Source organism: Schistocerca gregaria, unplaced genomic scaffold (assembly GCF_023897955.1).
Source record: "Schistocerca gregaria isolate iqSchGreg1 unplaced genomic scaffold, iqSchGreg1.2 ptg000355l, whole genome shotgun sequence".
Lineage (NCBI taxonomy): Eukaryota > Metazoa > Arthropoda > Insecta > Orthoptera > Acrididae > Schistocerca > Schistocerca gregaria.
Genome location: NW_026061814.1, coordinates 1,100,000 through 1,121,296, shown reverse-complemented (window position 1 = coordinate 1,121,296; position 21,297 = coordinate 1,100,000). Strand labels below are relative to the sequence as shown.

Genomic DNA, 21,297 nt, shown 5'->3' with positions numbered 1-21,297 from the left:
GAAGACTTCCAAAGAGTCTCTGGAAATAACAAAACAGTGTGAAGTGACAGAAATGTTGTGAAATACGTCAGGGCATATTGTTTTGTAGCAGTGCACAACGGCAAATTTGTAAACAAAAATTTACCTTTCGTCGCTACAAGAGATGGATACTTTGTCGAACAAACGAATGACAGGCGGTGCAACGAGCAGCTGTGTTGTGCGTCTGACCCACGTGGCGGCGCGCCGCACTGCGCGTCGCCTTCGAGGTGGAAGGACGTGCTTTGCGTCAAATGTGCCACCGAAGACGGCGATTGCGTGTGTTGGGAGGAGAGGCGAAGCCTTCTTCTGCCGTGCGGCTACTGTATAAGGACGCCAACGGCCATACCATGTTGAATACACCGGTTCTCGTCCGATCACCGAAGTTAAGCAACATCGGGCCCAGTTAGTACTTGGATGGGTGACCGCCTGGGAACACCGGGTGCTGTTGGCTCCCTCTCTTCTTCTAAATTTTATGTCACTACACCTGCCAGTCCTCTTTTCATACAAACTCTCAGGTGCGACAAAGATGCTTCCACAAGCATTTTAAACCACTGTATTAAATGTAAGATGCAAAATTACAGTAATGAACTCAGTTTGAACAAGAATGCGCGGAGGAAGAGTGCTAGGAACTCGTTGAAAATAACGAAACACTGCGAATCGACAGATGTGCTCTTAAAATGCGTCAGAGCCTACTGTTTTGTAGGAGCGCTAAATTCCAATTTTGTAGCAGTGCACAACGGCAAATTTGTAAACAAAAATTAACCTTTCGTCGCTACAAGAGATGGATACTTTGCCGAACAGCCTGTGTCTTGTGTGCATGTTTTCGCACCTTTCCACGGCACGGCGCAGCACAGAGCGGCTCTGGTAGCTCCGAACGGCCGCACACGGCGCCTCGGACACGCCGGTTCGGCCCGCGCCCATCTCGCAGATGCTTCTCGTACTTGTGCTGTCATATGGACCGCGACCCGAGCGGCAGCGAGCGGCAGTCGAGCAAAGTCGGGACAAGTCGGGACGGAAGGGGACAGCCGAGAATGCACCGTGCGAATTACGCAAATATCTGGAAGCGCGACGCGTGTCAGGCAGGTGAGACCGCTTCCCTCTGTCTTCATTTCTTGCTTTCTTGTCACTACCCCTGCCAGCCCTTTTTTCATGCTACCTTTCTCATGTGACAAAGATGCTTCCATACTGATTTTAAACTATCGTAAGATACGATGTTAAGGAACTCAATTTGAAAAGAGTGCGCCAAGGAAGACTTCCAAAGAGTCTCTGGAAATAACAAAACAGTGTGAAGTGACAGAAATGTTGTGAAATACGTCAGGGCATATTGTTTTGTAGCAGTGCACAACGGCAAATTTGTAAACAAAAATTTACCTTTCGTCGCTACAAGAGATGGATACTTTGTCGAACAAACGAATGACAGGCGGTACAACGAGCAGCTGTGTTGTGCGTCTGACCCACGTGGCGGCGCGCCGCACTGCGCGTCGCCTTCGAGGTGGAAGGACGTGCTTTGCGTCAAATGTGCCACCGAAGACGGCGATTGCGTGTGTTGGGAGGAGAGGCGAAGCCTTCTTCTGCCGTGCGGCTACTGTATAAGGACGCCAACGGCCATACCATGTTGAATACACCGGTTCTCGTCCGATCACCGAAGTTAAGCAACATCGGGCCCGGTTAGTACTTGGATGGGTGACCGCCTGGGAACACCGGGTGCTGTTGGCTCCCTCTCTTCTTCTAAATTTTATGTCACTACACCTGCCAGTCCTCTTTTCATACAAACTCTCAGGTGCGACAAAGATGCTTCCACAAGCATTTTAAACCACTGTATTAAATGTAAGATGCAAAATTACAGTAATGAACTCAGTTTGAACAAGAATGCGCGGAGGAAGAGTGCTAGGAACTCGTTGAAAATAACGAAACACTGCGAATCGACAGATGTGCTCTTAAAATGCGTCAGAGCCTACTGTTTTGTAGGAGCGCTAAATTCCAATTTTGTAGCAGTGCACAACGGCAAATTTGTAAACAAAAATTAACCTTTCGTCGCTACAAGAGATGGATACTTTGCCGAACAGCCTGTGTCTTGTGTGCATGTTTTCGCACCTTTCCACGGCACGGCGCAGCACAGAGCGGCTCTGGTAGCTCCGAACGGCCGCACACGGCGCCTCGGACACGCCGGTTCGGCCCGCGCCCATCTCGCAGATGCTTCTCGTACTTGTGCTGTCATATGGACCGCGACCCGAGCGGCAGCGAGCGGCAGTCGAGCAAAGTCGGGACAAGTCGGGACGGAAGGGGACAGCCGAGAATGCACCGTGCGAATTACGCAAATATCTGGAAGCGCGACGCGTGTCAGGCAGGTGAGACCGCTTCCCTCTGTCTTCATTTCTTGCTTTCTTGTCACTACCCCTGCCAGCCCTTTTTTCATGCTACCTTTCTCATGTGACAAAGATGCTTCCATACTGATTTTAAACTATCGTAAGATACGATGTTAAGGAACTCAATTTGAAAAGAGTGCGCCAAGGAAGACTTCCAAAGAGTCTCTGGAAATAACAAAACAGTGTGAAGTGACAGAAATGTTGTGAAATACGTCAGGGCATATTGTTTTGTAGCAGTGCACAACGGCAAATTTGTAAACAAAAATTTACCTTTCGTCGCTACAAGAGATGGATACTTTGTCGAACAAACGAATGACAGGCGGTACAACGAGCAGCTGTGTTGTGCGTCTGACCCACGTGGCGGCGCGCCGCACTGCGCGTCGCCTTCGAGGTGGAAGGACGTGCTTTGCGTCAAATGTGCCACCGAAGACGGCGATTGCGTGTGTTGGGAGGAGAGGCGAAGCCTTCTTCTGCCGTGCGGCTACTGTATAAGGACGCCAACGGCCATACCATGTTGAATACACCGGTTCTCGTCCGATCACCGAAGTTAAGCAACATCGGGCCCGGTTAGTACTTGGATGGGTGACCGCCTGGGAACACCGGGTGCTGTTGGCTCCCTCTCTTCTTCTAAATTTTATGTCACTACACCTGCCAGTCCTCTTTTCATACAAACTCTCAGGTGCGACAAAGATGCTTCCACAAGCATTTTAAACCACTGTATTAAATGTAAGATGCAAAATTACAGTAATGAACTCAGTTTGAACAAGAATGCGCGGAGGAAGAGTGCTAGGAACTCGTTGAAAATAACGAAACACTGCGAATCGACAGATGTGCTCTTAAAATGCGTCAGAGCCTACTGTTTTGTAGGAGCGCTAAATTCCAATTTTGTAGCAGTGCACAACGGCAAATTTGTAAACAAAAATTAACCTTTCGTCGCTACAAGAGATGGATACTTTGCCGAACAGCCTGTGTCTTGTGTGCATGTTTTCGCACCTTTCCACGGCACGGCGCAGCACAGAGCGGCTCTGGTAGCTCCGAACGGCCGCACACGGCGCCTCGGACACGCCGGTTCGGCCCGCGCCCATCTCGCAGATGCTTCTCGTACTTGTGCTGTCATATGGACCGCGACCCGAGCGGCAGCGAGCGGCAGTCGAGCAAAGTCGGGACAAGTCGGGACGGAAGGGGACAGCCGAGAATGCACCGTGCGAATTACGCAAATATCTGGAAGCGCGACGCGTGTCAGGCAGGTGAGACCGCTTCCCTCTGTCTTCATTTCTTGCTTTCTTGTCACTACCCCTGCCAGCCCTTTTTTCATGCTACCTTTCTCATGTGACAAAGATGCTTCCATACTGATTTTAAACTATCGTAAGATACGATGTTAAGGAACTCAATTTGAAAAGAGTGCGCCAAGGAAGACTTCCAAAGAGTCTCTGGAAATAACAAAACAGTGTGAAGTGACAGAAATGTTGTGAAATACGTCAGGGCATATTGTTTTGTAGCAGTGCACAACAGCAAATTTGTAAACAAAAATTTACCTTTCGTCGCTACAAGAGATGGATACTTTGTCGAACAAACGAATGACAGGCGGTACAACGAGCAGCTGTGTTGTGCGTCTGACCCACGTGGCGGCGCGCCGCACTGCGCGTCGCCTTCGAGGTGGAAGGACGTGCTTTGCGTCAAATGTGCCACCGAAGACGGCGATTGCGTGTGTTGGGAGGAGAGGCGAAGCCTTCTTCTGCCGTGCGGCTACTGTATAAGGACGCCAACGGCCATACCATGTTGAATACACCGGTTCTCGTCCGATCACCGAAGTTAAGCAACATCGGGCCCGGTTAGTACTTGGATGGGTGACCGCCTGGGAACACCGGGTGCTGTTGGCTCCCTCTCTTCTTCTAAATTTTATGTCACTACACCTGCCAGTCCTCTTTTCATACAAACTCTCAGGTGCGACAAAGATGCTTCCACAAGCATTTTAAACCACTGTATTAAATGTAAGATGCAAAATTACAGTAATGAACTCAGTTTGAACAAGAATGCGCGGAGGAAGAGTGCTAGGAACTCGTTGAAAATAACGAAACACTGCGAATCGACAGATGTGCTCTTAAAATGCGTCAGAGCCTACTGTTTTGTAGGAGCGCTAAATTCCAATTTTGTAGCAGTGCACAACGGCAAATTTGTAAACAAAAATTAACCTTTCGTCGCTACAAGAGATGGATACTTTGCCGAACAGCCTGTGTCTTGTGTGCATGTTTTCGCACCTTTCCACGGCACGGCGCAGCACAGAGCGGCTCTGGTAGCTCCGAACGGCCGCACACGGCGCCTCGGACACGCCGGTTCGGCCCGCGCCCATCTCGCAGATGCTTCTCGTACTTGTGCTGTCATATGGACCGCGACCCGAGCGGCAGCGAGCGGCAGTCGAGCAAAGTCGGGACAAGTCGGGACGGAAGGGGACAGCCGAGAATGCACCGTGCGAATTACGCAAATATCTGGAAGCGCGACGCGTGTCAGGCAGGTGAGACCGCTTCCCTCTGTCTTCATTTCTTGCTTTCTTGTCACTACCCCTGCCAGCCCTTTTTTCATGCTACCTTTCTCATGTGACAAAGATGCTTCCATACTGATTTTAAACTATCGTAAGATACGATGTTAAGGAACTCAATTTGAAAAGAGTGCGCCAAGGAAGACTTCCAAAGAGTCTCTGGAAATAACAAAACAGTGTGAAGTGACAGAAATGTTGTGAAATACGTCAGGGCATATTGTTTTGTAGCAGTGCACAACGGCAAATTTGTAAACAAAAATTTACCTTTCGTCGCTACAAGAGATGGATACTTTGTCGAACAAACGAATGACAGGCGGTACAACGAGCAGCTGTGTTGTGCGTCTGACCCACGTGGCGGCGCGCCGCACTGCGCGTCGCCTTCGAGGTGGAAGGACGTGCTTTGCGTCAAATGTGCCACCGAAGACGGCGATTGCGTGTGTTGGGAGGAGAGGCGAAGCCTTCTTCTGCCGTGCGGCTACTGTATAAGGACGCCAACGGCCATACCATGTTGAATACACCGGTTCTCGTCCGATCACCGAAGTTAAGCAACATCGGGCCCGGTTAGTACTTGGATGGGTGACCGCCTGGGAACACCGGGTGCTGTTGGCTCCCTCTCTTCTTCTAAATTTTATGTCACTACACCTGCCAGTCCTCTTTTCATACAAACTCTCAGGTGCGACAAAGATGCTTCCACAAGCATTTTAAACCACTGTATTAAATGTAAGATGCAAAATTACAGTAATGAACTCAGTTTGAACAAGAATGCGCGGAGGAAGAGTGCTAGGAACTCGTTGAAAATAACGAAACACTGCGAATCGACAGATGTGCTCTTAAAATGCGTCAGAGCCTACTGTTTTGTAGGAGCGCTAAATTCCAATTTTGTAGCAGTGCACAACGGCAAATTTGTAAACAAAAATTAACCTTTCGTCGCTACAAGAGATGGATACTTTGCCGAACAGCCTGTGTCTTGTGTGCATGTTTTCGCACCTTTCCACGGCACGGCGCAGCACAGAGCGGCTCTGGTAGCTCCGAACGGCCGCACACGGCGCCTCGGACACGCCGGTTCGGCCCGCGCCCATCTCGCAGATGCTTCTCGTACTTGTGCTGTCATATGGACCGCGACCCGAGCGGCAGCGAGCGGCAGTCGAGCAAAGTCGGGACAAGTCGGGACGGAAGGGGACAGCCGAGAATGCACCGTGCGAATTACGCAAATATCTGGAAGCGCGACGCGTGTCAGGCAGGTGAGACCGCTTCCCTCTGTCTTCATTTCTTGCTTTCTTGTCACTACCCCTGCCAGCCCTTTTTTCATGCTACCTTTCTCATGTGACAAAGATGCTTCCATACTGATTTTAAACTATCGTAAGATACGATGTTAAGGAACTCAATTTGAAAAGAGTGCGCCAAGGAAGACTTCCAAAGAGTCTCTGGAAATAACAAAACAGTGTGAAGTGACAGAAATGTTGTGAAATACGTCAGGGCATATTGTTTTGTAGCAGTGCACAACGGCAAATTTGTAAACAAAAATTTACCTTTCGTCGCTACAAGAGATGGATACTTTGTCGAACAAACGAATGACAGGCGGTACAACGAGCAGCTGTGTTGTGCGTCTGACCCACGTGGCGGCGCGCCGCACTGCGCGTCGCCTTCGAGGTGGAAGGACGTGCTTTGCGTCAAATGTGCCACCGAAGACGGCGATTGCGTGTGTTGGGAGGAGAGGCGAAGCCTTCTTCTGCCGTGCGGCTACTGTATAAGGACGCCAACGGCCATACCATGTTGAATACACCGGTTCTCGTCCGATCACCGAAGTTAAGCAACATCGGGCCCGGTTAGTACTTGGATGGGTGACCGCCTGGGAACACCGGGTGCTGTTGGCTCCCTCTCTTCTTCTAAATTTTATGTCACTACACCTGCCAGTCCTCTTTTCATACAAACTCTCAGGTGCGACAAAGATGCTTCCACAAGCATTTTAAACCACTGTATTAAATGTAAGATGCAAAATTACAGTAATGAACTCAGTTTGAACAAGAATGCGCGGAGGAAGAGTGCTAGGAACTCGTTGAAAATAACGAAACACTGCGAATCGACAGATGTGCTCTTAAAATGCGTCAGAGCCTACTGTTTTGTAGGAGCGCTAAATTCCAATTTTGTAGCAGTGCACAACGGCAAATTTGTAAACAAAAATTAACCTTTCGTCGCTACAAGAGATGGATACTTTGCCGAACAGCCTGTGTCTTGTGTGCATGTTTTCGCACCTTTCCACGGCACGGCGCAGCACAGAGCGGCTCTGGTAGCTCCGAACGGCCGCACACGGCGCCTCGGACACGCCGGTTCGGCCCGCGCCCATCTCGCAGATGCTTCTCGTACTTGTGCTGTCATATGGACCGCGACCCGAGCGGCAGCGAGCGGCAGTCGAGCAAAGTCGGGACAAGTCGGGACGGAAGGGGACAGCCGAGAATGCACCGTGCGAATTACGCAAATATCTGGAAGCGCGACGCGTGTCAGGCAGGTGAGACCGCTTCCCTCTGTCTTCATTTCTTGCTTTCTTGTCACTACCCCTGCCAGCCCTTTTTTCATGCTACCTTTCTCATGTGACAAAGATGCTTCCATACTGATTTTAAACTATCGTAAGATACGATGTTAAGGAACTCAATTTGAAAAGAGTGCGCCAAGGAAGACTTCCAAAGAGTCTCTGGAAATAACAAAACAGTGTGAAGTGACAGAAATGTTGTGAAATACGTCAGGGCATATTGTTTTGTAGCAGTGCACAACGGCAAATTTGTAAACAAAAATTTACCTTTCGTCGCTACAAGAGATGGATACTTTGTCGAACAAACGAATGACAGGCGGTACAACGAGCAGCTGTGTTGTGCGTCTGACCCACGTGGCGGCGCGCCGCACTGCGCGTCGCCTTCGAGGTGGAAGGACGTGCTTTGCGTCAAATGTGCCACCGAAGACGGCGATTGCGTGTGTTGGGAGGAGAGGCGAAGCCTTCTTCTGCCGTGCGGCTACTGTATAAGGACGCCAACGGCCATACCATGTTGAATACACCGGTTCTCGTCCGATCACCGAAGTTAAGCAACATCGGGCCCGGTTAGTACTTGGATGGGTGACCGCCTGGGAACACCGGGTGCTGTTGGCTCCCTCTCTTCTTCTAAATTTTATGTCACTACACCTGCCAGTCCTCATTTCATACAAACTCTCAGGTGCGACAAAGATGCTTCCACAAGCATTTTAAACCACTGTATTAAATGTAAGATGCAAAATTACAGTAATGAACTCAGTTTGAACAAGAATGCGCGGAGGAAGAGTGCTAGGAACTCGTTGAAAATAACGAAACACTGCGAATCGACAGATGTGCTCTTAAAATGCGTCAGAGCCTACTGTTTTGTAGGAGCGCTAAATTCCAATTTTGTAGCAGTGCACAACGGCAAATTTGTAAACAAAAATTAACCTTTCGTCGCTACAAGAGATGGATACTTTGCCGAACAGCCTGTGTCTTGTGTGCATGTTTTCGCACCTTTCCACGGCACGGCGCAGCACAGAGCGGCTCTGGTAGCTCCGAACGGCCGCACACGGCGCCTCGGACACGCCGGTTCGGCCCGCGCCCATCTCGCAGATGCTTCTCGTACTTGTGCTGTCATATGGACCGCGACCTGAGCGGCAGCGAGCGGCAGTCGAGCAAAGTCGGGACAAGTCGGGACGGAAGGGGACAGCCGAGAATGCACCGTGCGAATTACGCAAATATCTGGAAGCGCGACGCGTGTCAGGCAGGTGAGACCGCTTCCCTCTGTCTTCATTTCTTGCTTTCTTGTCACTACCCCTGCCAGCCCTTTTTTCATGCTACCTTTCTCATGTGACAAAGATGCTTCCATACTGATTTTAAACTATCGTAAGATACGATGTTAAGGAACTCAATTTGAAAAGAGTGCGCCAAGGAAGACTTCCAAAGAGTCTCTGGAAATAACAAAACAGTGTGAAGTGACAGAAATGTTGTGAAATACGTCAGGGCATATTGTTTTGTAGCAGTGCACAACGGCAAATTTGTAAACAAAAATTTACCTTTCGTCGCTACAAGAGATGGATACTTTGTCGAACAAACGAATGACAGGCGGTACAACGAGCAGCTGTGTTGTGCGTCTGACCCACGTGGCGGCGCGCCGCACTGCGCGTCGCCTTCGAGGTGGAAGGACGTGCTTTGCGTCAAATGTGCCACCGAAGACGGCGATTGCGTGTGTTGGGAGGAGAGGCGAAGCCTTCTTCTGCCGTGCGGCTACTGTATAAGGACGCCAACGGCCATACCATGTTGAATACACCGGTTCTCGTCCGATCACCGAAGTTAAGCAACATCGGGCCCGGTTAGTACTTGGATGGGTGACCGCCTGGGAACACCGGGTGCTGTTGGCTCCCTCTCTTCTTCTAAATTTTATGTCACTACACCTGCCAGTCCTCTTTTCATACAAACTCTCAGGTGCGACAAAGATGCTTCCACAAGCATTTTAAACCACTGTATTAAATGTAAGATGCAAAATTACAGTAATGAACTCAGTTTGAACAAGAATGCGCGGAGGAAGAGTGCTAGGAACTCGTTGAAAATAACGAAACACTGCGAATCGACAGATGTGCTCTTAAAATGCGTCAGAGCCTACTGTTTTGTAGGAGCGCTAAATTCCAATTTTGTAGCAGTGCACAACGGCAAATTTGTAAACAAAAATTAACCTTTCGTCGCTACAAGAGATGGGTACTTTGCCGAACAGCCTGTGTCTTGTGTGCATGTTTTCGCACCTTTCCACGGCACGGCGCAGCACAGAGCGGCTCTGGTAGCTCCGAACGGCCGCACACGGCGCCTCGGACACGCCGGTTCGGCCCGCGCCCATCTCGCAGATGCTTCTCGTACTTGTGCTGTCATATGGACCGCGACCCGAGCGGCAGCGAGCGGCAGTCGAGCAAAGTCGGGACAAGTCGGGACGGAAGGGGACAGCCGAGAATGCATCGTGCGAATTACGCAAATATCTGGAAGCGCGACGCGTGTCAGGCAGGTGAGACCGCTTCCCTCTGTCTTCATTTCTTGCTTTCTTGTCACTACCCCTGCCAGCCCTTTTTTCATGCTACCTTTCTCATGTGACAAAGATGCTTCCATACTGATTTTAAACTATCGTAAGATACGATGTTAAGGAACTCAATTTGAAAAGAGTGCGCCAAGGAAGACTTCCAAAGAGTCTCTGGAAATAACAAAACAGTGTGAAGTGACAGAAATGTTGTGAAATACGTCAGGGCATATTGTTTTGTAGCAGTGCACAACGGCAAATTTGTAAACAAAAATTTACCTTTCGTCGCTACAAGAGATGGATACTTTGTCGAACAAACGAATGACAGGCGGTACAACGAGCAGCTGTGTTGTGCGTCTGACCCACGTGGCGGCGCGCCGCACTGCGCGTCGCCTTCGAGGTGGAAGGACGTGCTTTGCGTCAAATGTGCCACCGAAGACGGCGATTGCGTGTGTTGGGAGGAGAGGCGAAGCCTTCTTCTGCCGTGCGGCTACTGTATAAGGACGCCAACGGCCATACCATGTTGAATACACCGGTTCTCGTCCGATCACCGAAGTTAAGCAACATCGGGCCCGGTTAGTACTTGGATGGGTGACCGCCTGGGAACACCGGGTGCTGTTGGCTCCCTCTCTTCTTCTAAATTTTATGTCACTACACCTGCCAGTCCTCTTTTCATACAAACTCTCAGGTGCGACAAAGATGCTTCCACAAGCATTTTAAACCACTGTATTAAATGTAAGATGCAAAATTACAGTAATGAACTCAGTTTGAACAAGAATGCGCGGAGGAAGAGTGCTAGGAACTCGTTGAAAATAACGAAACACTGCGAATCGACAGATGTGCTCTTAAAATGCGTCAGAGCCTACTGTTTTGTAGGAGCGCTAAATTCCAATTTTGTAGCAGTGCACAACGGCAAATTTGTAAACAAAAATTAACCTTTCGTCGCTACAAGAGATGGATACTTTGCCGAACAGCCTGTGTCTTGTGTGCATGTTTTCGCACCTTTCCACGGCACGGCGCAGCACAGAGCGGCTCTGGTAGCTCCGAACGGCCGCACACGGCGCCTCGGACACGCCGGTTCGGCCCGCGCCCATCTCGCAGATGCTTCTCGTACTTGTGCTGTCATATGGACCGCGACCCGAGCGGCAGCGAGCGGCAGTCGAGCAAAGTCGGGACAAGTCGGGACGGAAGGGGACAGCCGAGAATGCACCGTGCGAATTACGCAAATATCTGGAAGCGCGACGCGTGTCAGGCAGGTGAGACCGCTTCCCTCTGTCTTCATTTCTTGCTTTCTTGTCACTACCCCTGCCAGCCCTTTTTTCATGCTACCTTTCTCATGTGACAAAGATGCTTCCATACTGATTTTAAACTATCGTAAGATACGATGTTAAGGAACTCAATTTGAAAAGAGTGCGCCAAGGAAGACTTCCAAAGAGTCTCTGGAAATAACAAAACAGTGTGAAGTGACAGAAATGTTGTGAAATACGTCAGGGCATATTGTTTTGTAGCAGTGCACAACGGCAAATTTGTAAACAAAAATTTACCTTTCGTCGCTACAAGAGATGGATACTTTGTCGAACAAACGAATGACAGGCGGTACAACGAGCAGCTGTGTTGTGCGTCTGACCCACGTGGCGGCGCGCCGCACTGCGCGTCGCCTTCGAGGTGGAAGGACGTGCTTTGCGTCAAATGTGTCACCGAAGACGGCGATTGCGTGTGTTGGGAGGAGAGGCGAAGCCTTCTTCTGCCGTGCGGCTACTGTATAAGGACGCCAACGGCCATACCATGTTGAATACACCGGTTCTCGTCCGATCACCGAAGTTAAGCAACATCGGGCCCGGTTAGTACTTGGATGGGTGACCGCCTGGGAACACCGGGTGCTGTTCGCTCCCTCTCTTCTTCTAAATTTTATGTCACTACACCTGCCAGTCCTCTTTTCATACAAACTCTCAGGTGCGACAAAGATGCTTCCACAAGCATTTTAAACCACTGTATTAAATGTAAGATGCAAAATTACAGTAATGAACTCAGTTTGAACAAGAATGCGCGGAGGAAGAGTGCTAGGAACTCGTTGAAAATAACGAAACACTGCGAATCGACAGATGTGCTCTTAAAATGCGTCAGAGCCTACTGTTTTGTAGGAGCGCTAAATTCCAATTTTGTAGCAGTGCACAACGGCAAATTTGTAAACAAAAATTAACCTTTCGTCGCTACAAGAGATGGATACTTTGCCGAACAGCCTGTGTCTTGTGTGCATGTTTTCGCACCTTTCCACGGCACGGCGCAGCACAGAGCGGCTCTGGTAGCTCCGAACGGCCGCACACGGCGCCTCGGACACGCCGGTTCGGCCCGCGCCCATCTCGCAGATGCTTCTCGTACTTGTGCTGTCATATGGACCGCGACCCGAGCGGCAGCGAGCGGCAGTCGAGCAAAGTCGGGACAAGTCGGGACGGAAGGGGACAGCCGAGAATGCACCGTGCGAATTACGCAAATATCTGGAAGCGCGACGCGTGTCAGGCAGGTGAGACCGCTTCCCTCTGTCTTCATTTCTTGCTTTCTTGTCACTACCCCTGCCAGCCCTTTTTTCATGCTACCTTTCTCATGTGACAAAGATGCTTCCATACTGATTTTAAACTATCGTAAGATACGATGTTAAGGAACTCAATTTGAAAAGAGTGCGCCAAGGAAGACTTCCAAAGAGTCTCTGGAAATAACAAAACAGTGTGAAGTGACAGAAATGTTGTGAAATACGTCAGGGCATATTGTTTTGTAGCAGTGCACAACGGCAAATTTGTAAACAAAAATTTACCTTTCGTCGCTACAAGAGATGGATACTTTGTCGAACAAACGAATGACAGGCGGTACAACGAGCAGCTGTGTTGTGCGTCTGACCCACGTGGCGGCGCGCCGCACTGCGCGTCGCCTTCGAGGTGGAAGGACGTGCTTTGCGTCAAATGTGCCACCGAAGACGGCGATTGCGTGTGTTGGGAGGAGAGGCGAAGCCTTCTTCTGCCGTGCAGCTACTGTATAAGGACGCCAACGGCCATACCATGTTGAATACACCGGTTCTCGTCCGATCACCGAAGTTAAGCAACATCGGGCCCGGTTAGTACTTGGATGGGTGACCGCCTGGGAACACCGGGTGCTGTTGGCTCCCTCTCTTCTTCTAAATTTTATGTCACTACACCTGCCAGTCCTCTTTTCATACAAACTCTCAGGTGCGACAAAGATGCTTCCACAAGCATTTTAAACCACTGTATTAAATGTAAGATGCAAAATTACAGTAATGAACTCAGTTTGAACAAGAATGCGCGGAGGAAGAGTGCTAGGAACTCGTTGAAAATAACGAAACACTGCGAATCGACAGATGTGCTCTTAAAATGCGTCAGAGCCTACTGTTTTGTAGGAGCGCTAAATTCCAATTTTGTAGCAGTGCACAACGGCAAATTTGTAAACAAAAATTAACCTTTCGTCGCTACAAGAGATGGATACTTTGCCGAACAGCCTGTGTCTTGTGTGCATGTTTTCGCACCTTTCCACGGCACGGCGCAGCACAGAGCGGCTCTGGTAGCTCCGAACGGCCGCACACGGCGCCTCGGACACGCCGGTTCGGCCCGCGCCCATCTCGCAGATGCTTCTCGTACTTGTGCTGTCATATGGACCGCGACCCGAGCGGCAGCGAGCGGCAGTCGAGCAAAGTCGGGACAAGTCGGGACGGAAGGGGACAGCCGAGAATGCACCGTGCGAATTACGCAAATATCTGGAAGCGCGACGCGTGTCAGGCAGGTGAGACCGCTTCCCTCTGTCTTCATTTCTTGCTTTCTTGTCACTACCCCTGCCAGCCCTTTTTTCATGCTACCTTTCTCATGTGACAAAGATGCTTCCATACTGATTTTAAACTATCGTAAGATACGATGTTAAGGAACTCAATTTGAAAAGAGTGCGCCAAGGAAGACTTCCAAAGAGTCTCTGGAAATAACAAAACAGTGTGAAGTGACAGAAATGTTGTGAAATACGTCAGGGCATATTGTTTTGTAGCAGTGCACAACGGCAAATTTGTAAACAAAAATTTACCTTTCGTCGCTACAAGAGATGGATACTTTGTCGAACAAACGAATGACAGGCGGTACAACGAGCAGCTGTGTTGTGCGTCTGACCCACGTGGCGGCGCGCCGCACTGCGCGTCGCCTTCGAGGTGGAAGGACGTGCTTTGCGTCAAATGTGCCACCGAAGACGGCGATTGCGTGTGTTGGGAGGAGAGGCGAAGCCTTCTTCTGCCGTGCGGCTACTGTATAAGGACGCCAACGGCCATACCATGTTGAATACACCGGTTCTCGTCCGATCACCGAAGTTAAGCAACATCGGGCCCGGTTAGTACTTGGATGGGTGACCGCCTGGGAACACCGGGTGCTGTTGGCTCCCTCTCTTCTTCTAAATTTTATGTCACTACACCTGCCAGTCCTCTTTTCATACAAACTCTCAGGTGCGACAAAGATGCTTCCACAAGCATTTTAAACCACTGTATTAAATGTAAGATGCAAAATTACAGTAATGAACTCAGTTTGAACAAGAATGCGCGGAGGAAGAGTGCTAGGAACTCGTTGAAAATAACGAAACACTGCGAATCGACAGATGTGCTCTTAAAATGCGTCAGAGCCTACTGTTTTGTAGGAGCGCTAAATTCCAATTTTGTAGCAGTGCACAACGGCAAATTTGTAAACAAAAATTAACCTTTCGTCGCTACAAGAGATGGATACTTTGCCGAACAGCCTGTGTCTTGTGTGCATGTTTTCGCACCTTTCCACGGCACGGCGCAGCACAGAGCGGCTCTGGTAGCTCCGAACGGCCGCACACGGCGCCTCGGACACGCCGGTTCGGCCCGCGCCCATCTCGCAGATGCTTCTCGTACTTGTGCTGTCATATGGACCGCGACCCGAGCGGCAGCGAGCGGCAGTCGAGCAAAGTCGGGACAAGTCGGGACGGAAGGGGACAGCCGAGAATGCACCGTGCGAATTACGCAAATATCTGGAAGCGCGACGCGTGTCAGGCAGGTGAGACCGCTTCCCTCTGTCTTCATTTCTTGCTTTCTTGTCACTACCCCTGCCAGCCCTTTTTTCATGCTACCTTTCTCATGTGACAAAGATGCTTCCATACTGATTTTAAACTATCGTAAGATACGATGTTAAGGAACTCAATTTGAAAAGAGTGCGCCAAGGAAGACTTCCAAAGAGTCTCTGGAAATAACAAAACAGTGTGAAGTGACAGAAATGTTGTGAAATACGTCAGGGCATATTGTTTTGTAGCAGTGCACAACGGCAAATTTGTAAACAAAAATTTACCTTTCGTCGCTACAAGAGATGGATACTTTGTCGAACAAACGAATGACAGGCGGTACAACGAGCAGCTGTGTTGTGCGTCTGACCCACGTGGCGGCGCGCCGCACTGCGCGTCGCCTTCGAGGTGGAAGGACGTGCTTTGCGTCAAATGTGCCACCGAAGACGGCGATTGCGTGTGTTGGGAGGAGAGGCGAAGCCTTCTTCTGCCGTGCAGCTACTGTATAAGGACGCCAACGGCCATACCATGTTGAATACACCGGTTCTCGTCCGATCACCGAAGTTAAGCAACATCGGGCCCGGTTAGTACTTGGATGGGTGACCGCCTGGGAACACCGGGTGCTGTTGGCTCCCTCTCTTCTTCTAAATTTTATGTCACTACACCTGCCAGTCCTCTTTTCATACAAACTCTCAGGTGCGACAAAGATGCTTCCACAAGCATTTTAAACCACTGTATTAAATGTAAGATGCAAAATTACAGTAATGAACTCAGTTTGAACAAGAATGCGCGGAGGAAGAGTGCTAGGAACTCGTTGAAAATAACGAAACACTGCGAATCGACAGATGTGCTCTTAAAATGCGTCAGAGCCTACTGTTTTGTAGGAGCGCTAAATTCCAATTTTGTAGCAGTGCACAACGGCAAATTTGTAAACAAAAATTAACCTTTCGTCGCTACAAGAGATGGATACTTTGCCGAACAGCCTGTGTCTTGTGTGCATGTTTTCGCACCTTTCCACGGCACGGCGCAGCACAGAGCGGCTCTGGTAGCTCCGAACGGCCGCACACGGCGCCTCGGACACGCCGGTTCGGCCCGCGCCCATCTCGCAGATGCTTCTCGTACTTGTGCTGTCATATGGACCGCGACCCGAGCGGCAGCGAGCGGCAGTCGAGCAAAGTCGGGACAAGTCGGGACGGAAGGGGACAGCCGAGAATGCACCGTGCGAATTACGCAAATATCTGGAAGCGCGACGCGTGTCAGGCAGGTGAGACCGCTTCCCTCTGTCTTCATTTCTTGCTTTCTTGTCACTACCCCTGCCAGCCCTTTTTTCATGCTACCTTTCTCATGTGACAAAGATGCTTCCATACTGATTTTAAACTATCGTAAGATACGATGTTAAGGAACTCAATTTGAAAAGAGTGCGCCAAGGAAGACTTCCAAAGAGTCTCTGGAAATAACAAAACAGTGTGAAGTGACAGAAATGTTGTGAAATACGTCAGGGCATATTGTTTTGTAGCAGTGCACAACGGCAAATTTGTAAACAAAAATTTACCTTTCGTCGCTACAAGAGATGGATACTTTGTCGAACAAACGAATGACAGGCGGTACAACGAGCAGCTGTGTTGTGCGTCTGACCCACGTGGCGGCGCGCCGCACTGCGCGTCGCCTTCGAGGTGGAAGGACGTGCTTTGCGTCAAATGTGCCACCGAAGACGGCGATTGCGTGTGTTGGGAGGAGAGGCGAAGCCTTCTTCTGCCGTGCGGCTACTGTATAAGGACGCCAACGGCCATACCATGTTGAATACACCGGTTCTCGTCCGATCACCGAAGTTAAGCAACATTGGGCCCGGTTAGTACTTGGATGGGTGACCGCCTGGGAACACCGGGTGCTGTTGGCTCCCTCTCTTCTTCTAAATTTTATGTCACTACACCTGCCAGTCCTCTTTTCATACAAACTCTCAGGTGCGACAAAGATGCTTCCACAAGCATTTTAAACCACTGTATTAAATGTAAGATGCAAAATTACAGTAATGAACTCAGTTTGAACAAGAATGCGCGGAGGAAGAGTGCTAGGAACTCGTTGAAAATAACGAAACACTGCGAATCGACAGATGTGCTCTTAAAATGCGTCAGAGCCTACTGTTTTGTAGGAGCGCTAAATTCCAATTTTGTAGCAGTGCACAACGGCAAATTTGTAAACAAAAATTAACCTTTCGTCGCTACAAGAGATGGATACTTTGCCGAACAGCCTGTGTCTTGTGTGCATGTTTTCGCACCTTTCCACGGCACGGCGCAGCACAGAGCGGCTCTGGTAGCTCCGAACGGCCGCACACGGCGCCTCGGACACGCCGGTTCGGCCCGCGCCCATCTCGCAGATGCTTCTCGTACTTGTGCTGTCATATGGACCGCGACCCGAGCGGCAGCGAGCGGCAGTCGAGCAAAGTCGGGACAAGTCGGGACGGAAGGGGACAGCCGAGAATGCACCGTGCGAATTACGCAAATATCTGGAAGCGCGACGCGTGTCAGGCAGGTGAGACCGCTTCCCTCTGTCTTCATTTCTTGCTTTCTTGTCACTACCCCTGCCAGCCCTTTTTTCATGCTACCTTTCTCATGTGACAAAGATGCTTCCATACTGATTTTAAACTATCGTAAGATACGATGTTAAGGAACTCAATTTGAAAAGAGTGCGCCAAGGAAGACTTCCAAAGAGTCTCTGGAAATAACAAAACAGTGTGAAGTGACAGAAATGTTGTGAAATACGTCAGGGCATATTGTTTTGTAGCAGTGCACAACGGCAAATTTGTAAACAAAAATTTACCTTTCGTCGCTACAAGAGATGGATACTTTGTCGAACAAACGAATGACAGGCGGTACAACGAGCAGCTGTGTTGTGCGTCTGACCCACGTGGCGGCGCGCCGCACTGCGCGTCGCCTTCGAGGTGGAAGGACGTGCTTTGCGTCAAATGTGCCACCGAAGACGGCGATTGCGTGTGTTGGGAGGAGAGGCGAAGCCTTCTTCTGCCGTGCGGCTACTGTATAAGGACGCCAACGGCCATACCATGTTGAATACACCGGTTCTCGTCCGATCACCGAAGTTAAGCAACATCGGGCCCGGTTAGTACTTGGATGGGTGACCGCCTGGGAACACCGGGTGCTGTTGGCTCCCTCTCTTCTTCTAAATTTTATGTCACTACACCTGCCAGTCCTCTTTTCATACAAACTCTCAGGTGCGACAAAGATGCTTCCACAAGCATTTTAAACCACTGTATTAAATGTAAGATGCAAAATTACAGTAATGAACTCAGTTTGAACAAGAATGCGCGGAGGAAGAGTGCTAGGAACTCGTTGAAAATAACGAAACACTGCGAATCGACAGATGTGCTCTTAAAATGCGTCAGAGCCTACTGTTTTGTAGGAGCGCTAAATTCCAATTTTGTAGCAGTGCACAACGGCAAATTTGTAAACAAAAATTAACCTTTCGTCGCTACAAGAGATGGATACTTTGCCGAACAGCCTGTGTCTTGTGTGCATGTTTTCGCACCTTTCCACGGCACGGCGCAGCACAGAGCGGCTCTGGTAGCTCCGAACGGCCGCACACGGCGCCTCGGACACGCCGGTTCGGCCCGCGCCCATCTCGCAGATGCTTCTCGTACTTGTGCTGTCATATGGACCGCGACCCGAGCGGCAGCGAGCGGCAGTCGAGCAAAGTCGGGACAAGTCGGGACGGAAGGGGACAGCCGAGAATGCACCGTGCGAATTACGCAAATATCTGGAAGCGCGACGCGTGTCAGGCAGGTGAGACCGCTTCCCTCTGTCTTCATTTCTTGCTTTCTTGTCACTACCCCTGCCAGCCCTTTTTTCATGCTACCTTTCTCATGTGACAAAGATGCTTCCATACTGATTTTAAACTATCGTAAGATACGATGTTAAGGAACTCAATTTGAAAAGAGTGCGCCAAGGAAGACTTCCAAAGAGTCTCTGGAAATAACAAAACAGTGTGAAGTGACAGAAATGTTGTGAAATACGTCAGGGCATATTGTTTTGTAGCAGTGCACAACGGCAAATTTGTAAACAAAAATTTACCTTTCGTCGCTACAAGAGATGGATACTTTGTCGAACAAACGAATGACAGGCGGTACAACGAGCAGCTGTGTTGTGCGTCTGACCCACGTGGCGGCGCGCCGCACTGCGCGTCGCCTTCGAGGTGGAAGGACGTGCTTTGCGTCAAATGTGCCACCGAAGACGGCGATTGCGTGTGTTGGGAGGAGAGGCGAAGCCTTCTTCTGCCGTGCAGCTACTGTATAAGGACGCCAACGGCCATACCATGTTGAATACACCGGTTCTCGTCCGATCACCGAAGTTAAGCAACATCGGGCCCGGTTAGTACTTGGATGGGTGACCGCCTGGGAACACCGGGTGCTGTTGGCTCCCTCTCTTCTTCTAAATTTTATGTCACTACACCTGCCAGTCCTCTTTTCATACAAACTCTCAGGTGCGACAAAGATGCTTCCACAAGCATTTTAAACCACTGTATTAAATGTAAGATGCAAAATTACAGTAATGAACTCAGTTTGAACAAGAATGCGCGGAGGAAGAGTGCTAGGAACTCGTTGAAAATAACGAAACACTGCGAATCGACAGATGTGCTCTTAAAATGCGTCAGAGCCTACTGTTTTGTAGGAGCGCTAAATTCCAATTTTGTAGCAGTGCACAACGGCAAATTTGTAAACAAAAATTAACCTTTCGTCGCTACAAGAGATGGATACTTTGCCGAACAGCCTGTGTCTTGTGTGCATGTTTTCGCACCTTTCCACGGCACGGCGCAGCACAGAGCGGCTCTGGTAGCTCCGAACGGCCGCACACGGCGCCTCGGACACGCCGGTTCGGCCCGCGCCCATCTCGCAGATGCTTCTCGTACTTGTGCTGTCATATGGACCGCGACCCGAGCGGCAGCGAGCGGCAGTCGAGCAAAGTCGGGACAAGTCGGGACGGAAGGGGACAGCCGAGAATGCACCGTGCGAATTACGCAAATATCTGGAAGCGCGACGCGTGTCAGGCAGGTGAGACCGCTTCCCTCTGTCTTCATTTCTTGCTTTCTTGTCACTACCCCTGCCAGCCCTTTTTTCATGCTACCTTTCTCATGTGACAAAGATGCTTCCATACTGATTTTAAACTATCGTAAGATACGATGTTAAGGAACTCAATTTGAAAAGAGTGCGCCAAGGAAGACTTCCAAAGAGTCTCTGGAAATAACAAAACAGTGTGAAGTGACAGAAATGTTGTGAAATACGTCAGGGCATATTGTTTTGTAGCAGTGCACAACGGCAAATTTGTAAACAAAAATTTACCTTTCGTCGCTACAAGAGATGGATACTTTGTCGAACAAACGAATGACAGGCGGTACAACGAGCAGCTGTGTTGTGCGTCTGACCCACGTGGCGGCGCGCCGCACTGCGCGTCGCCTTCGAGGTGGAAGGACGTGCTTTGCGTCAAATGTGCCACCGAAGACGGCGATTGCGTGTGTTGGGAGGAGAGGCGAAGCCTTCTTCTGCCGTGCGGCTACTGTATAAGGACGCCAACGGCCATACCATGTTGAATACACCGGTTCTCGTCCGATCACCGAAGTTAAGCAACATCGGGCCCGGTTAGTACTTGGATGGGTGACCGCCTGGGAACACCGGGTGCTGTTGGCTCCCTCTCTTCTTCTAAATTTTATGTCACTACACCTGCCAGTCCTCTTTTCATACAAACTCTCAGGTGCGACAAAGATGCTTCCACAAGCATTTTAAACCACTGTATTAAATGTAAGATGCAAAATTACAGTAATGAACTCAGTTTGAACAAGAATGCGCGGAGGAAGAGTGCTAGGAACTCGTTGAAAATAACGAAACACTGCGAATCGACAGATGTGCTCTTAAAATGCGTCAGAGCCTACTGTTTTGTAGGAGCGCTAAATTCCAATTTTGTAGCAGTGCACAACGGCAAATTTGTAAACAAAAATTAACCTTTCGTCGCTACAAGAGATGGATACTTTGCCGAACAGCCTGTGTCTTGTGTGCATGTTTTCGCACCTTTCCACGGCACGGCGCAGCACAGAGCGGCTCTGGTAGCTCCGAACGGCCGCACACGGCGCCTCGGACACGCCGGTTCGGCCCGCGCCCATCTCGCAGATGCTTCTCGTACTTGTGCTGTCATATGGACCGCGACCCGAGCGGCAGCGAGCGGCAGTCGAGCAAAGTCGGGACAAGTCGGGACGGAAGGGGACAGCCGAGAATGCACCG

General features: G+C 50.0%; 17 non-coding genes across 17 annotated transcripts; all 17 read left to right on the top strand.

The window, feature by feature from the left end:
- The first annotated feature begins 350 nt into the window (after positions 1 to 350).
- On the top strand, positions 351 to 469 carry LOC126307802 (5S ribosomal RNA). The gene has a single exon (XR_007553778.1). It is a non-coding gene; the product is annotated as a 5S ribosomal RNA (ribosomal RNA).
- Positions 470 to 1,615: 1,146 nt separating this feature from the next.
- On the top strand, positions 1,616 to 1,734 carry LOC126308301 (5S ribosomal RNA). Its single transcript, XR_007554208.1, has one exon. It is a non-coding gene; the product is annotated as a 5S ribosomal RNA (ribosomal RNA).
- Positions 1,735 to 2,880: 1,146 nt separating this feature from the next.
- On the top strand, positions 2,881 to 2,999 carry LOC126308300 (5S ribosomal RNA). Its single transcript, XR_007554207.1, has one exon. It is a non-coding gene; the product is annotated as a 5S ribosomal RNA (ribosomal RNA).
- Positions 3,000 to 4,145: 1,146 nt separating this feature from the next.
- On the top strand, positions 4,146 to 4,264 carry LOC126308298 (5S ribosomal RNA). Its single transcript, XR_007554205.1, has one exon. It is a non-coding gene; the product is annotated as a 5S ribosomal RNA (ribosomal RNA).
- A 1,146-nt stretch (positions 4,265 to 5,410) lies between these two features.
- LOC126308297 (5S ribosomal RNA) lies at positions 5,411 to 5,529 on the top strand. The gene has a single exon (XR_007554204.1). It is a non-coding gene; the product is annotated as a 5S ribosomal RNA (ribosomal RNA).
- A 1,146-nt stretch (positions 5,530 to 6,675) lies between these two features.
- Positions 6,676 to 6,794, top strand: LOC126308296 (5S ribosomal RNA). Its single transcript, XR_007554203.1, has one exon. It is a non-coding gene; the product is annotated as a 5S ribosomal RNA (ribosomal RNA).
- Positions 6,795 to 7,940: 1,146 nt separating this feature from the next.
- Positions 7,941 to 8,059, top strand: LOC126308295 (5S ribosomal RNA). Its single transcript, XR_007554202.1, has one exon. It is a non-coding gene; the product is annotated as a 5S ribosomal RNA (ribosomal RNA).
- A 1,146-nt stretch (positions 8,060 to 9,205) lies between these two features.
- Positions 9,206 to 9,324, top strand: LOC126308294 (5S ribosomal RNA). The gene has a single exon (XR_007554201.1). It is a non-coding gene; the product is annotated as a 5S ribosomal RNA (ribosomal RNA).
- Positions 9,325 to 10,470: 1,146 nt separating this feature from the next.
- On the top strand, positions 10,471 to 10,589 carry LOC126308293 (5S ribosomal RNA). The gene has a single exon (XR_007554200.1). It is a non-coding gene; the product is annotated as a 5S ribosomal RNA (ribosomal RNA).
- Positions 10,590 to 11,735: 1,146 nt separating this feature from the next.
- On the top strand, positions 11,736 to 11,854 carry LOC126307819 (5S ribosomal RNA). Its single transcript, XR_007553793.1, has one exon. It is a non-coding gene; the product is annotated as a 5S ribosomal RNA (ribosomal RNA).
- Positions 11,855 to 13,000: 1,146 nt separating this feature from the next.
- LOC126308291 (5S ribosomal RNA) lies at positions 13,001 to 13,119 on the top strand. Its single transcript, XR_007554199.1, has one exon. It is a non-coding gene; the product is annotated as a 5S ribosomal RNA (ribosomal RNA).
- Positions 13,120 to 14,265: 1,146 nt separating this feature from the next.
- LOC126308290 (5S ribosomal RNA) lies at positions 14,266 to 14,384 on the top strand. The gene has a single exon (XR_007554198.1). It is a non-coding gene; the product is annotated as a 5S ribosomal RNA (ribosomal RNA).
- A 1,146-nt stretch (positions 14,385 to 15,530) lies between these two features.
- LOC126308289 (5S ribosomal RNA) lies at positions 15,531 to 15,649 on the top strand. Its single transcript, XR_007554197.1, has one exon. It is a non-coding gene; the product is annotated as a 5S ribosomal RNA (ribosomal RNA).
- A 1,146-nt stretch (positions 15,650 to 16,795) lies between these two features.
- On the top strand, positions 16,796 to 16,914 carry LOC126307730 (5S ribosomal RNA). The gene has a single exon (XR_007553713.1). It is a non-coding gene; the product is annotated as a 5S ribosomal RNA (ribosomal RNA).
- Positions 16,915 to 18,060: 1,146 nt separating this feature from the next.
- Positions 18,061 to 18,179, top strand: LOC126308288 (5S ribosomal RNA). Its single transcript, XR_007554196.1, has one exon. It is a non-coding gene; the product is annotated as a 5S ribosomal RNA (ribosomal RNA).
- A 1,146-nt stretch (positions 18,180 to 19,325) lies between these two features.
- LOC126308286 (5S ribosomal RNA) lies at positions 19,326 to 19,444 on the top strand. Its single transcript, XR_007554194.1, has one exon. It is a non-coding gene; the product is annotated as a 5S ribosomal RNA (ribosomal RNA).
- A 1,146-nt stretch (positions 19,445 to 20,590) lies between these two features.
- On the top strand, positions 20,591 to 20,709 carry LOC126308285 (5S ribosomal RNA). The gene has a single exon (XR_007554193.1). It is a non-coding gene; the product is annotated as a 5S ribosomal RNA (ribosomal RNA).
- The last annotated feature ends 588 nt before the right edge of the window (positions 20,710 to 21,297 follow it).